Source organism: Balaenoptera ricei, chromosome 6, assembly GCF_028023285.1.
Source record: "Balaenoptera ricei isolate mBalRic1 chromosome 6, mBalRic1.hap2, whole genome shotgun sequence".
NCBI classification, from domain to species: Eukaryota; Metazoa; Chordata; class Mammalia; order Artiodactyla; family Balaenopteridae; genus Balaenoptera; species Balaenoptera ricei.
In genome coordinates, this window is record NC_082644.1 from 8223220 (window position 1) to 8238785 (window position 15566).

Genomic DNA, 15566 nt, shown 5'->3' on the forward strand with positions numbered 1-15566 from the left:
GGTGGACGTGGACGCCAGAGCCGCTGCAGACGTCCTCGGAGGGAACAGACGCCACTGGGCATGCGCCGTCCTTGTCCCTCCCCCAGCCCCAGCCCCAGGGCCCAGGAAAGGAGGCAGCCTTTCACCTCTCTGAGAGACAGGACCTTGGGGACTCAGGTGGTTCCAAGAGCCCAGGACACCTGGGACCAGAAGACGCCTACTGGGAAGGGAAAAAGGGCCCGGGCTGTCGCACAGGGGGATAATCCTAAAACTGTGTGTTTACTCATGTAAATTAGTTATTTTTTAATGCAAAGGACAAAATGAACTGAGACTATAAAACACAGGCTCTACTCCAATAAAGATGTTAAAAAAAAACAAAACACAGACTCTTTAGGGCTCCTCAGGGAACAGGTAAATCTCATTTGTAACCAATATTGTTGGTAAGCCAAATGATACAATGCTGAGAAAATCACATTCCTTGCCACCCTTCCTACTTCTGTGCATTAGTACTTTTCCCAGCAAATGCTGCATCCTCAGAATTAAAAAAAAAAAAAAAAAAAAAAAAAATCAGTCCAGAACTGTCCCAGCCAAGAGGAGCCTAAGGAAACCTGATGACTAAATGTAATGTGGTATCTTGGATGGGATCCTGGAACAGAAAAAGGACATTAGGTGAAAACTGAGGAAATCTGAATAAACTGTGGACTTCAGTGAATAATAATGCACCAGTATTGGTTCTTTAATTGTACCAACTGTGTCATATTAATGTAAGATGTTAACAATAGGGGAAACTGGGAGGGGGTATGTGGGAACTCTCTGTACTATCTTAGCAACCTTTCTGCAAATCTGAATCTATTCTAAAATTTTAATTTATTTTTTTGTTAAAAAAAAATCAGAGGGACTTCACTGGTGGCCCAGTGGTTAAGAATCTGCCTGTCAGTGCAGGGAACACGGGTTCGAGCCCTGGTCCGGGAAGATCCCACATGCTGCAGAGCAACTAAGCCCGTGTGCCACAACTACTGAAGCCCGCACACCCAGAGCCCGTGCTCTGCAACAAGAGAAGCCAACGCAACGAGAAGCCCGCGCACCGCAATGAAGAGTAGCCCCGCTCGCTGCAACTAGAGAAAGCCCATGCGCAGCAACAAAGACCCACTGCAGCCAAAAAATAAATTAAAAAATTATAAAAAAATCAGGCCTGGCCTGGTTTAACCGGTGCCCATGCCAAATGAAGGTTACAAGTGGTAGTGGGCGGTAGGGGGGGGGGGTGAGTAGAATTCAAAGTTTAGGGGGTTTATGATGAGTTTATTTGAAGTAAGGTTTATGAGTACTTTGCCATAAACGTTCTTCCCCACTGTAAGAGTTGACCTTTATGTCAACTGCGTGAGATATTATTATTCCCATTTTACAGATGGAGAAACCAAGCTCAGAGAGGTTACATGGCTTCCCGAGGTTACATGACTTCCCACCACCCGCCCAAGTTGGTGCTTTATTTGCTCCTGTAATCTGGTAATTTCCCAAACTTGCCTTGTCTCTTTGTGCGTCAGTGTCTTTGCCAAGCACTCACTCCCTCTTCTTTTCTGCCTGATAAATTGGCCAGCCTTTTCCATCCTTTGAGAATGTCCTCAGATTTCACCTCCTCTGAGAAGTCTTCCTGGATGTTCTCATGTAATTAATCACCCCATACTCAGTGCTCTTTCTGAACCTCCCAGAATGAATTCTCTCCTTGACTTATCTGACCTCACATTGGACCGTGAGCAACTTGAGGGCTGGGTTGGTGTCTTTTTCCTCTTTGAATCTGTAGTCTGGCCCGGTGCCTGGCCAGCCCCGGCTGGGAAATCTCTTGAATTGAACTGAAGCTAATATGAAATAGTGTTAATCTTCTCGGGCTGACAAAGTACCACAGACTGGAGGCTTAAACAACCGAAATTTATCCTCACACAGTTCTGGAGGCTGGGAGTCTGAGATCAAGGTGTGGTCAGGGTTGGTTTCTCCTGAGGCCTCTCTCCTTGGCTTGTAGATGGCCGTCTTCTCCCTGTGTCCTCACACGGTTGTCCCTCTGTGTGTGTCTGTGTCCTAATCTCCTCTCCTTATAAGGACACCAGTCGTATCGGATTAAGGCCCAGCCTAACGACCTCATGTAACTTAATTTCCTCATTAAAGACCCTGTCTCCAAACACAGTCACATTCTGGGATCCTGGAATGAGGACTTCACCATTGGGATTTGGAGGGGACACAACTCTGTCCATAAGGAAGCCCGGGCAGGCTGCGGGGTTGGAGGGTGGCGGGGAAGCCGCCGCAAGGGTCCGCCATTTAAAAGACGCAGGTGACATGTGGGCAAAGGCCTGAACATTTCTAGGCTGGGGTCACGAGGGCATTGCTGCTGTTCCAGGACAAAGGATGTGGGAGGGACTTGTATTTGGAAAATGATCTGAGGTTGTGAGATGAAGGAGCTACGAAGATGCTCGTTTTTATGCATCACCACTAACAACTGCTTCAGCTGAAAGAGGATCCAAAGGCTTTGGTCTGCACTGTGCTTTCTGGCCTTGACCCCGCTATCGCTGTGCTCACGGTCTCCCTCTCGCTCCTCTTTCTCTCGCGCTGTTCCTTTCGCCCGGTCCGACCACACAGCACGCAACATCTTCAAGGCCTTGTGCTCCGGGCTGGGGGAGGCCCGGAATGGAATCTCAGACTAAACTTGCGCTGGTGAGCTACCTTCTCAAGGGCACGTGATGTCTCAGGCAGCAGCTGCAGCTGCCCAGGGAGAGCCAGGAAGCGTCAGTGGCTTCTCATGCATTGAAGGGGGTCGTCCTGACGGACAGCCCGCTCTGGGGAGGGTCCTGCGAGCCCCGTCCCTGAGGTCCCAGTCATCTAAGACCTTGGGAATGCACAAGGACAGGGGCAGCTGGCAACGTTTCGTAACTGCTGGTTCTGTGCCATCAACGTTGCTACTTGGGGAGTAAGGGTTTGTTTTGTCAGGCGGTGGCTATTTTTTGAGTATGTGGCAAATACCATCTGCACGGTGCTTACCTGTCGACCAAGTGGCCTCACAGAGAGCTCTCCGTTTGATCTGCACAGGTCTGACTGTCCCCATTCCCATCGTGCAGGACAGGAAACTTAGGGCTCAGCAAAGCGGCGTGACTGGCTTAGGGTTGCCCAGCTGGGAGGGGCTGGTGTTCGTCTCTGGGAACAAGCCCCCCCCGGCTCCTGGGACTGGTCCTCTGCCTGTGTGAGCTCATTTGACTCCCTCGACAATCCCGACGGGAAGGGCTGGGGCTCCTCATTTCCCTGGTGGAGAAGATGCTTGGGGGTTACGTAAGTGCCCAAGGTCATGGAGCCAGAGCCAACGCTGATGACTTCTGATCTTGGGTGCTTTCTTCTCCACCACAGCACCATACCTGGACAGGTGGGGCCCAGTAGGTTGGGGGACCGAGCCCTGCCCTCCATGTGCTCTGGCTGCTTGAGACGAGTGGCGGCTGGAAGGACGGGGGTGCAGGTGGGAGCGTACCCACTGGCTGCGGGACGGGGTCGTGCATCCTTTGCGTCGGGTGTTGCATCTCCTCGATGAGCCAGGGGACCGTGCTGGCATCAGTTCCTGGCCCACAAACATAGAGCATCTTGCCTTCCACCAACACCTCTGGGGGGAGGCACGGTGTCACGGAAAAAGAGAGCTTGGGCCGGGAGTCAGACAACCTGAGTTCAAATGCAGACGTTGCCGTGGATGAACCGCACGACCTTGCACGCACCGGTTAATTCCCCTGAGCCTCAGCCTTCCCACCTGCGTGAGCCTCAGCCTTCCCACCTGCGTGAGCCTCAGCCTTCCCACCTGCGTGAGCCTCAGCCTTCCCACCTGCGTGATGAGGGCGGTGATGCCTACCTTGTAGGACTGCTTTCGAGATGAAAGTGAGACAACGCATGTCGGTCGTCCGGCACTGTCCCTGAGGCCGGGGAGACGCTTAGTAAGTGGCGGCTAACGTGACGATGACCAGCATGTGAGGTCAGGCAGCCCCATGGACAGTCCTGAGGCTCAGAACAAGCTCTTGGGGTGACGTGTGTGTCTCTGCACATCTATCCTCCCTGCCTGCGGACCTTGGACCCAGGGCTGCGCAAGCGTGAGGGTCACTAGCTGTGAAATCTTGGACCGATTACTTCAGCTAAGTCTCCTTTACTCCGTCGGCAAGATGGGAATAATAATAAAAGTGCCTTCCTCACAGGCTTATAAGAGTCAAATGAGGCCATGCATGTGGAGACTCGACACAGAACAGGCTTCCTATATATCATAGAATTATCACTATCGTCTTCATTGTTCCGTGTGCCAGCTCAGCCGTCTGTGCCTGGAGGTCCATGTTGAAAGGACTGGGGGGCTTTGTCTCACTTAACAGAGAGAGTGCCATAACTGGTCAGTGATGTGTGCTAAAAGTGGATGAGGAGCATAAAATCCACAAGTTTCCCTTCCTGAAGCAGATGGTCGCCACGATCCTGTTCATCTAAAGCATGACTCTTTCCTACTTTGGGTCTTAGTTGTCTTCTCCATCAGTGAGGGACTTGGGCTGGCTGATCTCTGAATTCCTTTTTGGCGCCATTATTCTAGGACCCCAGTGACTCCCTGCCTTGGCTGAGCCAAACATTATCCAAAATGCTCCTCTCCGGAGAGTTGGCTGCAGCAGGGAACAGGAAGGAGTTCAGCCTCTGCTGGTCCCTGCCTCTTGGGGGCTTCTCAGAAGCGGCTCCAGGACTCAGCAGACGGTGCCTGGTCGTCAGCCGGGCCGCCCCCAGCCTGCACACGCAGCCCTCCTGGGCCCAGCCTGGTGGTGACAGGCAGGTCCAGCCTGGTGGTGACAGGCAGGTCCAGCCTCTCTGCCACGCACTCTGTCTCGCAGCAGCGAGTCTGAGGGAACTTTGTCCATATCAGGCGGGCTGTTGAGTCTGCTGGTGTGGCCGTGAAATGGGGGTGCTCATAGCTGCTCAGACCTAAGGAGCAATGGACCTTGACCTCCAAAAGGGCCTGTGAACAGGCCTTAGTCATCTTCCCAGAGGAGAGAAACATCGAAAATGAAGCTGGAGAAGAGAATGGACATTTGCCGAGCTTCCCACTCTGTCGGCACTGTGCAGTTTCTCAGGATACAAAGGGGAAGAAGACAAAGAGTCCACTGTCTAGGAGACAGACAAGTTGCTTATTTTTTAGAATTAAAAAAAAAAAATGTCTGTTTCTTCTAACTGGAATATAAGCTGCAGGACAGCGGGGATTTCCTTCATCCTGTTCACCAAGGTGTCCCTGGAACTGGCAAGTGTGCCTCACGTGTGGCAGACACTCAATAAATACTCATTAACTTAGTGGAACAATTGCAATATTGCAGAGTAAAGATGGAAGTGTAATCAAGAATGGTGGAGAAGGTTAATGCCAGAGTGGTGACAATTGGACTGGGTTTTGAAGGATGAATAGGAGTTCATCAGGGAGAGACTGTATCAAAGATTCTTTTTTTCTTCAGTTAGATTTCAAGATAAACTTTCTGTTGATGATACTTATGAGACCTTAAATAAGCTATGATAGGAGGTGAAGGTATGAGTCACAGAGGAAGAATAAATGTCTTGAGGTTTCCACAGCAGGGAAGAGAATTGATGGATATTAATGGCATGCCTTGTGTGTGCCTGATGCTGTGCCAGGCACTTAATGCATGATATCTTATTCCTTCTAACCCTCCTATCAGAGAGGCATTTGACAAATGGGCGTGCAGGTTTAGAGGCTTCAGTAAGTTGCTCTGGGTCTCAGAGCTTGCTGGGGTTGGAGACTGGAATAGACCTAGGGCTTTCCACCTCCAAAGCTACTGTTATTTCCTGGGCAGGCTGGCCCTCCTTCAAGGCAGGGGACCCGGTCATCTTAACCATAAAACAAATGAATTAAATGCCCCTCCAGAAATAGAGCCTTCTGTTAAAGCTCCAGGCTCCAAGGCAAGAGCTTGAAAATAAACTCTAAGGCCTTCTCATTTAAAAAAAAAAAAAAAAGTCATCTGAGCCTGTGGCCTTTCTGCTTTACTTTCTCCTAGTTCACTCCTATGCCTCCACTGTCCATCCTCCAGCCCGAGGGCTTGGGGACACTCAGAAGGTCCAGGAGGAGCCCAGAGCTGATCCATCCCTCAAGACCTTGAAAGGCCCAGGGCAGGTTTGGGGGGCAGCAGAGAGGGATGGGGGAGCCTTGTTACAGAAGGGAAGCACAGCCCGGAGGTCCCTAGCCCCATTCCCTGGAGGGGAGGGGGCCATGGGGGTGGAAAGGGATGGAGGGGCAGAGAAGAAGGAAAGATAAGCCAGCGGTCGTTTGTCTTTTTAATTGGCTCAAATGCTCGGAGGAGAGTGGAGGTTTTATCCTGGCTCCGGGGCTGGACCAGGTCCAAGCTCCAGCCCGAGGAGCTGGAGCTGTGCAGTGTGGGGCTTCAGGGGGAGACTGTGCTCTGCCCTTCACCCGGGAGGGGCCCCTGGGGAGGACGGCTCGGGAGACAGGCTGGGAGGCAGCAACACGTGGTCAGAGGCAGCTTTTGCTTCTCCGGCATTTCAGAAATTTGAAACAGTAATTCAGCCACTGAAATAGACATCTTTTAAAGAATCCGTGGCATCTGAAGGCCCCTCCTAATTCATTCCTGTGCCTGTGGATGGAGCCTGTCAACCAGCTAGGCCTAGAGGTGTCTACGGGGAGGGAGAGTTGTGAGGTGTTTGTCTGGAACTTGAACTTTCCTTTACTGAGGACAGTATAGACACTGCTCAAGCACTCAGGACCGTAATGTATCCCCTCATATTTGCCAGTCCACTTATAATCAGCAATGCCCTGTTGCATTTATTATCCCCTTTGGGTCTCTGAAACAATCTGGTGAAAAAGGCAAGACAGGTACACCTTCCCACGTCACAGGTCACATACGAGGAAACCCCAGCTCCAAGAAGTTGGTGACATTCTAAGAACACCCAGCTTTGCAGCTGGGACTCAAATCCAGGTCTTCTAGTTCTGAATCCGGGGGCTGGCCTCCAAAGCAGTCCACCCCACAGAGGAGCCGCACAGGCAGATGCCTGGGGTGGCCTGGTGGTCCCCAACGATGGACGTGGGTGCAGCTTCCAGGGGACAGACGGCTCAGTTCAAATTCCCACTTGGAGCACATCTCAGCCTGGCGAGCCATCGTGGTGGGGGAAGGACGCTCCCAGTGCAGGGAGGGAAGGGGTTCCTGGGAGCGTGATTGGTCCCGAGAGGGAATGATGAGGGCAGAGCGGGGAGGGGGCAGATGGTATGGTCCCAGTTAGTACTGGGGAATCCAGGCAACCAAGAAAGCAGATTCAGCCAGGTCTGAGTGAGTGTTTGTGGGTAAGGGTCCTCGAGATGCTGAAGGATGCCTGTAGTACCTGGGTCTCCAGATCTTTCTTCAAGGAGATTCTACCCCATCTTTGACTAAAGTGGAGATCCATTGCCTCAATACGTTTAGGCCTGAAGTGCCCAGTTAAAAATCTCGATGCTCCTGTGGTTTATAAAGGATTTGACAGAGGCTGTTCCTCATCCATCCTTTATGAGAGAGACTGGGCTGGGGTTAGTACTGTCACACTTCCTTCGAGGAGGAGACAGGCTCAGAGATGGAGGGTGACTTTTTCCAGATAAATGACTGTGCTGAGGAGTTCAAACTCTACTTCCGATCCTGAATAGAGCCCCTCCACGCCACTACTCCAGCTGCCCCACCTTCTGCAATGCTGTCCCTGCCAGCCTCCAAATATACCTATCCTTTTGGTTTTTAATTGTGGTAAAATATGCATAACAGAACAGTTCCCATTTTAACTGTTTTGGGGCATACAATTCAATGGTATTCAGAACAGTCACAATGTTGTGCAACCATCACTGCCATCCATCTCCAGAACTTGCCCATCATTCCAAACTGGAACTCTGTGTCCACTAAACATGAATTCCCCTTTTCCCCTCCCCCCATCCCCTGGCTACCCCCATCCTACTTTCTGTCTCTATGAGTGTGATTACTTATGTACCTCACGTAAGTGGGATTATACAATATTTGTCCTTCTGTGACTGGCTTCTTTCACTTAGCAGAATGTCCTCAAGGTTCATTCATTGTAGCCTGTGTCAGAGTTCCCTTCCTTTTTAAGGCTGAACAATATCCCATTGTACGGCTAGACCACATTTTGTTTACCCATGATCCATTGGTGGACTCTTGGGTTGTTTCCACCTTTCCAAATCTCCCTCCTGTTATGACTCAGCTCAGGTGTTACCTCCTGCACAAACCCACACTGCACACAGTTGCCGAACATGTCCAGGAACGGAGGGCGAGAGTTGTCTGGGGACTTGTACGTGGGGAGGTAGACCCTTCCCCACACCAGCATTCCCAGGTGCCTTGAGCAGGAGGGAGAGCAAAGTCTGCTTGTTGCCCAAACCTGTGCCAATCTGAGGCCTGGCACTGTGTTCCTGGCACTGAGAGTCGCTTGCTGGAAATGACTGAATACATCAGACTCATAGGGTGGCCTTTTCTCCCAAGAAGGAAATGTTTGTGTCAAGTCCAAGTGACACACTCTACTGGTTGGAAGCTACTGGAGGGCAGGGCGGGACCTCTTGCCCCCAGACGGGCCCCAGCTCAGCCCTCAGACCCGGAGGGAGTCAGGATGACCGAGCTTGAACTCTGAGAGCTCCCAGGGCTCGGGGTGGGAGGCGTATAAAACCGATTTATTCTTTAGTGGGCATCATAATTTATAACCGCAGACCCCCTCCGTCCACTCCTGAACCAGTCAGCAAGGACTGGGGTCCTGGGGATGAGGCAGCAACGCAGGAAAGAAAATGAAAGAAAGCGTCAAGGAAAGGAAGAGAGTCGGGAACAGAGGCTTAAAGCATCTGGGGGCGTGAGACGCTCTCTGAAAGTTTGGAGAAGGATTGCTCTAGATGCTTAAGAATGTTTTGCTTGGTCTTTAAAAAAATAATTTTAAAAAATCACTTTGGGTTTAGATTGCACATCACTGACCCCTTCCAGTGTAGGGACTCCTCAACTTTCCTTCTCACATTCGAAGGAAAAGGGACCCTCAGTGCTGGGAGGACCAAGTCCCCAGGAAGTGGTGCATTGTGGCGATTTGCCAGCAGGTGGCGATAATGTGCCTTGGGGAAAGACACGTTCGTCTAATTCACAAAGGCCCTGGAGGGGTTAGTGGGTGGCCAGGGGATGGGTGAGAGGCATGACTTAGACATTAGTTAATTTTCCTTGCCATTTGTCAGATGTGGAGTATGACCTGCCAGTGGGTTAGAGACTACTCCACACAAGATCTGTGGAGGCAAGTTACACTCATTCTACTCTGCCCCAGAGACAAGGAGTAAGACCAAGGGGTAGATACTATGGGAAAGCCAATTTTGTTCTGACCCAGGGTGAGCTTTACAATAATCAAAGGTGTCAAAGATTTATGGTAGTGAGGTCTTCGTCACCAGAAGTATTCAAGCTTGGGCAGATAATTCTTTCTTAGTGATATTGTAGAAGATCCTCAAACATTAGGTGAGGTTGGGTTAGGCGGCCTTTCCAACCCCGGGAGACTTTCCTGTTATTTTACTAAAGGAAAATGACGATAAGGTCTTGAGCTCCTTGAAGGAAGCAGTGTACCTTATTTGCCAGTGACTCACCTGTCCCTAGAACATATAGGCCCATGTGATAAATATGTCAGTAGATACGGCAGCCTTATTAAACAAATGGGGGCCAGAGAATCGGGATCAGAGCTGCTGTTAGCTCACCTGAGCAACTTATGAGGCCCCCCTCACCTGGCTGATGGTTAACGAGGACCCTTGCCACCTCCCTGATGGTATCTTACCCCCCTCCCCAATCTCTCTGCTGGTTGCCATGTCCGTGCTGCCATCTGGAAACTTCGGGTGAGCATTCAAAGAACCCCACCTCCAAACACCAGCCCTCAGCATCCACCAGGCGTCAGGTGGTGCGGGCAATAAGCACTTTCATTTTCCCTCTCTCCCTCTCTCAGGAGGTGGGGCCAGGCGGGAGTGACACTGCCGCTTTGCACCGTCTGGGCAGCTGGCCTAAATCCAGCTGAGAACTCAAAGTGTCCTAAAAATACCAGTCCCCACCCGAGTGTCCAGTCCCAGCCCGCACGTCCAGAAGTCCCTGACAGTAACCATATGCCACCGCCGAGTCGGCCCAGGCAGCCTTGGCAAATGTCAGCCACAGTTGCTCGTAATCTTCCGGGAGGGAGGGCGGTGCCAGAACTGACCGGTTTCTTTATCCGCATCACCCAGATATAAACAATATCGGGGAGCTGTGACAGGGAGCGCCTCCTAGGCCAGCCCCCCTGAACCACTTCTCCCTGAGCAGAGTTACCCTCAAGCTCGGGGCCCTAATGGCTCCTGGGATTTCGGCTTATGACTCTTATCTGCTGGAGGCAAAAGCACCCCAGTGAAAGACATTTTTGGTGCCCTGTTCTGGATGGCTCGGTAATCCTCTCATTTATGTACGCAGACAAGGAGATCAAAGCCCCCAGGGATGCATAAAACATGTCAGGGCTGGGAGTTGTACATCCATTAAAGCTGACAAATGCTTTGTCCAGCTGATGGGCGGTCAGATAGCCACCCCGGGGGACAGGAGAGCTGCGAGGGTTGAAGCAGAGGAGGGCGGCCCCGAGCAGGGATGGGGGGCGGGAGAGGCAGGGCTGAACACAGAGCCAGAGCGGGGCACGCAGGGTGGGCGTGGTACCCAGGCCCCAGCCTCCAGCAGCGCCCCAGTCTTCCATGTGGACAGTTGACGATTTCTCAGTCTTATGACAAGTGCTGTGCAGAAAAGGAGGTTCAAGATGCCCTTCCAAGAATCCCCAGGGCCTTCTGTGTGGACATGGCGGAATCAACAGATATGGAAAAGGACTGGAAATCCTGAGAGCCAGGAGGGCAGAGAAGAGGCAAGAAAGAAAAAGGCAAGGAAGGAATGTCCTCCTTTCTCTTCTAAAAAAGCACGAGGCTGACGTGCTCATCTGGAGCCCCACCTGTCACCTCTGCGGTTGCCATCATGTCCCCCAATTCTCTGGCTCAGGCAGGAGTGTGCTCTCTGGGGTCCATGGAGGAGGGAGACCTTCCTGGAGTTCCTGCTCAAGGGAAACCGTCAGTTTCCCTTGGCTTTCAGGGGGCTCACTCTGCAAACGGTGGAGCAAAGCGTCCCCGAGGGTGGCTGGTGCTCTCCTGGTCTGTGGGAGAACACAGGCCGCTGTTCATGCCCAGATAAGGAGAGGTCTAGGTCAGAGTGTGCTTGGATCTGTGTGTGTGTGTGAGAGACAGAGAGAGACAGGGACAGAGGGGCCGAGACCTGCACCAGGAGCCCTGGCTACTGCTGCGCCCCCAGGACCGTGGCACAGAGGGCATTCTTCATAGGTGCAGGAACCCGTGATTCGAGCTGCTGAGCTGTACCGATGCCTGCAAAGATCCTTCTGGTTTTTTCCTAACTTGTGGGCCTTCCAGGGTAACTGCACAGCCTGTGCTGGCTTCACAAGGGAAGTCTCCCTCCCTGCACAAGGGAGCAGGTGGGAGCCACCCTAGGAACTGCCAGGGAGGCCTTGTCTTTAGTTCTGAGAGATGCTCTGTACAGTTGCTAGGAGAGAAACTGGTTCTCACAGTTGCTCTGGCTTTGCTCCTCTGCCCCTGGGTCTCTTTGTCCAGTGCTGGCCTCCTGACAGTAGTTCTAGAAGAAGTGCAGTCAGTGAGCCTTCTCTTTCCTCACGTAGGGACCTGCTGTCCCCATCACACCTGCATTCGTCCCCGTAGACCTTGTCTCAACCTGGACGCTAAGGAAGTGATGCTTCAGGCAGCCCTTACTTATGGATGGGTTTGTTTGGAAATAGTAACACACTTCCTTGTGGAAACAATGTAATAGTTCTAATCCCCTACCCCACCTCCCAACCTATCTAAACCCATTGTCTAAAATGACATGTATTTGCAACAAAAAGTAAATGCTCTTGCAAACTCATAATTTACATGAACAAAATAACAAATTCAATAAAGCAATCATTTTCCTTTCCTAAATGCAAGTTCTCGAGGAGACATAGATTTTTAATCAGAAGCAGGTGGAGAAATAGATGGAGATTTTTGCATGTACCCGAGGGGGGCTCCTGAGTACCACCTATGAGTACTGTGCTGTAGAGATTGATAACATTGTTCTGCTTTTTAAAAATTGTGCTTAGTTTCAAACCTAATATATTTTCCTTCCATTCATACAGATCCTTTGCTGTCTTTTATTAATGGTGACTGGGGTCATTTAAGGAAATCTCCCCTGTGCCAAAACAAAATTCAGGAAAGAATAAAAGAAAGCAAGATAGGAAGGGGGAGAGGTTTCCCCTGAGAACACTGGGCATGAGCTAAGGCAGAGATGCAGGAGTTAAGAGGGAACATGTGTATATGTGAGCAAGTGTCTGATCTGGAGTGAACTAAGTTTTGGACAGAGAACCACAGAACGTTGTAAAGAGGTGAGGGCAGAGTGTATGTAATTTCTTCAAAGAGAAAGGGGAGATGCCTACCTAGAGATCTGTCTCTCGCTTTTTATCTCTAGCCACCAGAGGGCAGCACTAGCCCAGAACAGTTTGGTTGCTTTGGGCAGTGAGTCTGGTGGGTGAGACCTGCAGGGGCAGCTCTCCGGCCGGGACCTGCCTATTTCTCAGCTCCCCCGCCTCACAGCGAAGACCACTTAATTCCCACCTTCACTCCTAGCTCTGAGACAAATCTTGATGAATCTGGTTTTCATGTTTACTCCTGTGTCACCAGAGCTTTGATTTTTGTCCTTGGCACCAAGTTCTCACTTGTACCCCAATTCCCACCACTCCCTTTCACCTCCTGACCACTGCTTCCTCTTTAAAAAAAAAAAAAAAGCTCCCCTAGATCTTTATATCTCAATCTCCTCTCTCCCCTGTGCCCCCAGGATTAGAGTCCTGTCCCCCTGCCTCACAGAATTTCCTGACTATGCAGAGACTGGCATCCACTTCAAGGTTTCCCACTGCTGACGTATCTGATAAAACTGCTTGCCTGGGTGCTGCCTTTGCCCACGATGGTAGGTCCCGGCTAGAGTCTCTCCCATCCCCTGTGCTGGGGTTGTCTCTTCAGCTCCTGCCCCTCCTGACCTGCCCCCAGGCTACTGCGGTTAAATTTCTCAACCCAGCGGTATCAGGAGGGGAGACAGCCACACGCTGAGACCCTCCATGGTGCCACATGGTTTAGGACGAAGCCGACACTCCTCAAGACGGTAGATTCCAGGATCTTTCCCCATCTTCTTCTCCAGCCTCTCCTCTCTCATCCCTTTATGCACACCTTTTGCTCTAGTCATCCCCTGTGTAAGCTCTTTTTGTTGGTGTTTCGAAGTCCCTCGTAAGCTTTTCCTTCTTTCTAAAACAATCTTCTCCAGTACGAGCCTGGCTAACTCCTCAACTTGATTTAAAGCTCAGCTCAAGCAGCTTGTGCCATGGCAACCCCTCCCCGATGCCTGACCTGGGGGAGGTGCCCTCTCCCGGGCGTCTCCAGACCCTACGCTGCCCACTATTCCAACTCCTATTCAGTGTTTTGTGGAATTACACAGCCCCTGCGAAGCCAGTGGACCGTGGTGTCCCCCTTACGGTGTACGTCTGGTGAACAGGGACTGCATCATGTACTCTGCGTTTCCAGTGCCTGGACCACACGTGTCTTTGTGAGTGAACATTGACTGTTCAATGAATCATGGGGTGAGTCAAGGGTATTTGAATGATATACTGAAGCGTTTTGCTAAGTATGTTCCTAGAAATTCTATTTCCACAGAATGATAGATATTAGTGGAGAAAGGTTTTTGTAGAAAATTAACTTGGAGAAATGCTAGATTAAGCAAAGTAAAACAGACTTCTTTCTTGAAGTATTTTTCACGCTTTAAAGTATGCAATATGTATTACTATCTCAAGGAGTGATTACATAGAGCTGTCGGGCACATCTTTGGGAAACTCTGTTGTAATCCTGTATCAGTTCTCATACGAAGCACAGGGAGAGACAGCAGTGTGACCTCTCTGGTGGGAATAAGTCATCATGGCCATAGTAACACATATCCTGCTTCCATGTTTAATTAACCATTTAGCCGCTACACTTACTATCTTCTTATACTAGTAATACTAGTTTTTCATAACCTTATAAGATCTGTGGAAAACTGATTGAACATCAACATTCCATCCCAGGAATGTTGGGAGGTAAGGCCACGTCATCATTTCTTTATATTTCCAACACAGACGTTCCTTTAGTCAGGGACCCTCTTCCTTCTCCTTACCGGATGGAATTCATTTGCCTAATTTGGGAGTGTTGACATTATTTGCGCCCTTTTGCTGCACAATTACTTCCCTGGGTTTCAGTGGGACCCAGCAATCACGAACTGGCCACCGTTGGCCTCTTGGAGATACCCTCGTCAGAGAGAGGCTCCAAAATGACGGCCCACTCAGCCTGGGCCCCTTAGAGCTGCCTCCGCTTGGCCTCGCAGAGGCTGAGAATTCCAAGGCTTGGTCGAGGGACTTCCTGAGGGTGTATCATCCATCTCCAGCTCCAGGAGAGGCCTCATTAATCCTCGTAACATGTTGTCTGGGCTGATAGGATTTCAGAGGGGGTTGAGTCCTGTTTCTTACCCACCCGCCGCCCCCCCTTAGTCCTGCGAGGCCTCCCCCACCTGTCTTCAGAGCCTCCTCACATTTCTCAGGGGAGAAGAATTGGGTGGGTGGGTGTGGGAGGTTTAAATCAGAGCAGAAAAGACAGAACAATGTCCCATGGATCACAGAGCATCAAATACATGACCCAGGGGGTTAGAGGGACCCCTTCTTTAGCGGCCTTTAAGAACTCAGACATCGGGCTTCCCTGGTGGCGCAGTGGTTGAGAATCTGCCTGCCAATGCAGGGCACACGGGTTCGAGCCCGGGTCTGGGAAGATCCCACATGCCGCGGAGCAACTAGGCCCGTGAGCCACAACTACTGAGCCTGCGCGTCTGGAGCCTGTGCTCCGCAATAAGAGAGGCCGCGATAGTGAAGAGGCCCGCGCACCGCGATGAAGAGTGGCCCCCGCTTGCTGCAACTAGAGAAAGCCCTCGCACAGAAACGAAGACCCAACACAGCCAAAAATAAATATAAAAATAAATAAGTAAATTTAGAAACAAAAAAAAAGCAGCACAACATTCATCACAGGAAAAAAAAAAAAAAAAAAAAAAGAACTTAGACATCGATTGCCTGAAGGAAAAAGCATGAACAAAGTGACTCCCAAAGGTCCCTACCACTGCGGGCATCGGAACCGAGTCGGTTGACCACTGCTCTCTGACGAGGATGGAGAAGGGAAGATGGTGGGTGGAGTGGGAGGTGAGAATGAGGGCAAGAAGGATTTCCACTGTGGCCTTCTCAGCTCATGCCTTCATCAGCTACTTGCTGAGGGCCCGCCATGTGCCAGGCACTGCTTAAGGCCCACAGGACACGGCAGTGAGCAACGGGGCTGATGCTCTCCAAGTACCTGCAGGGGAGTCCCAAATTCTAAAACGAAGATAACTTGTTCAACAAACAGTTTTTGGGTCTACTCTTTGCCAAATTAGGTGCCAACTGTGTGTTTCTTTTCGTTTTTCTAT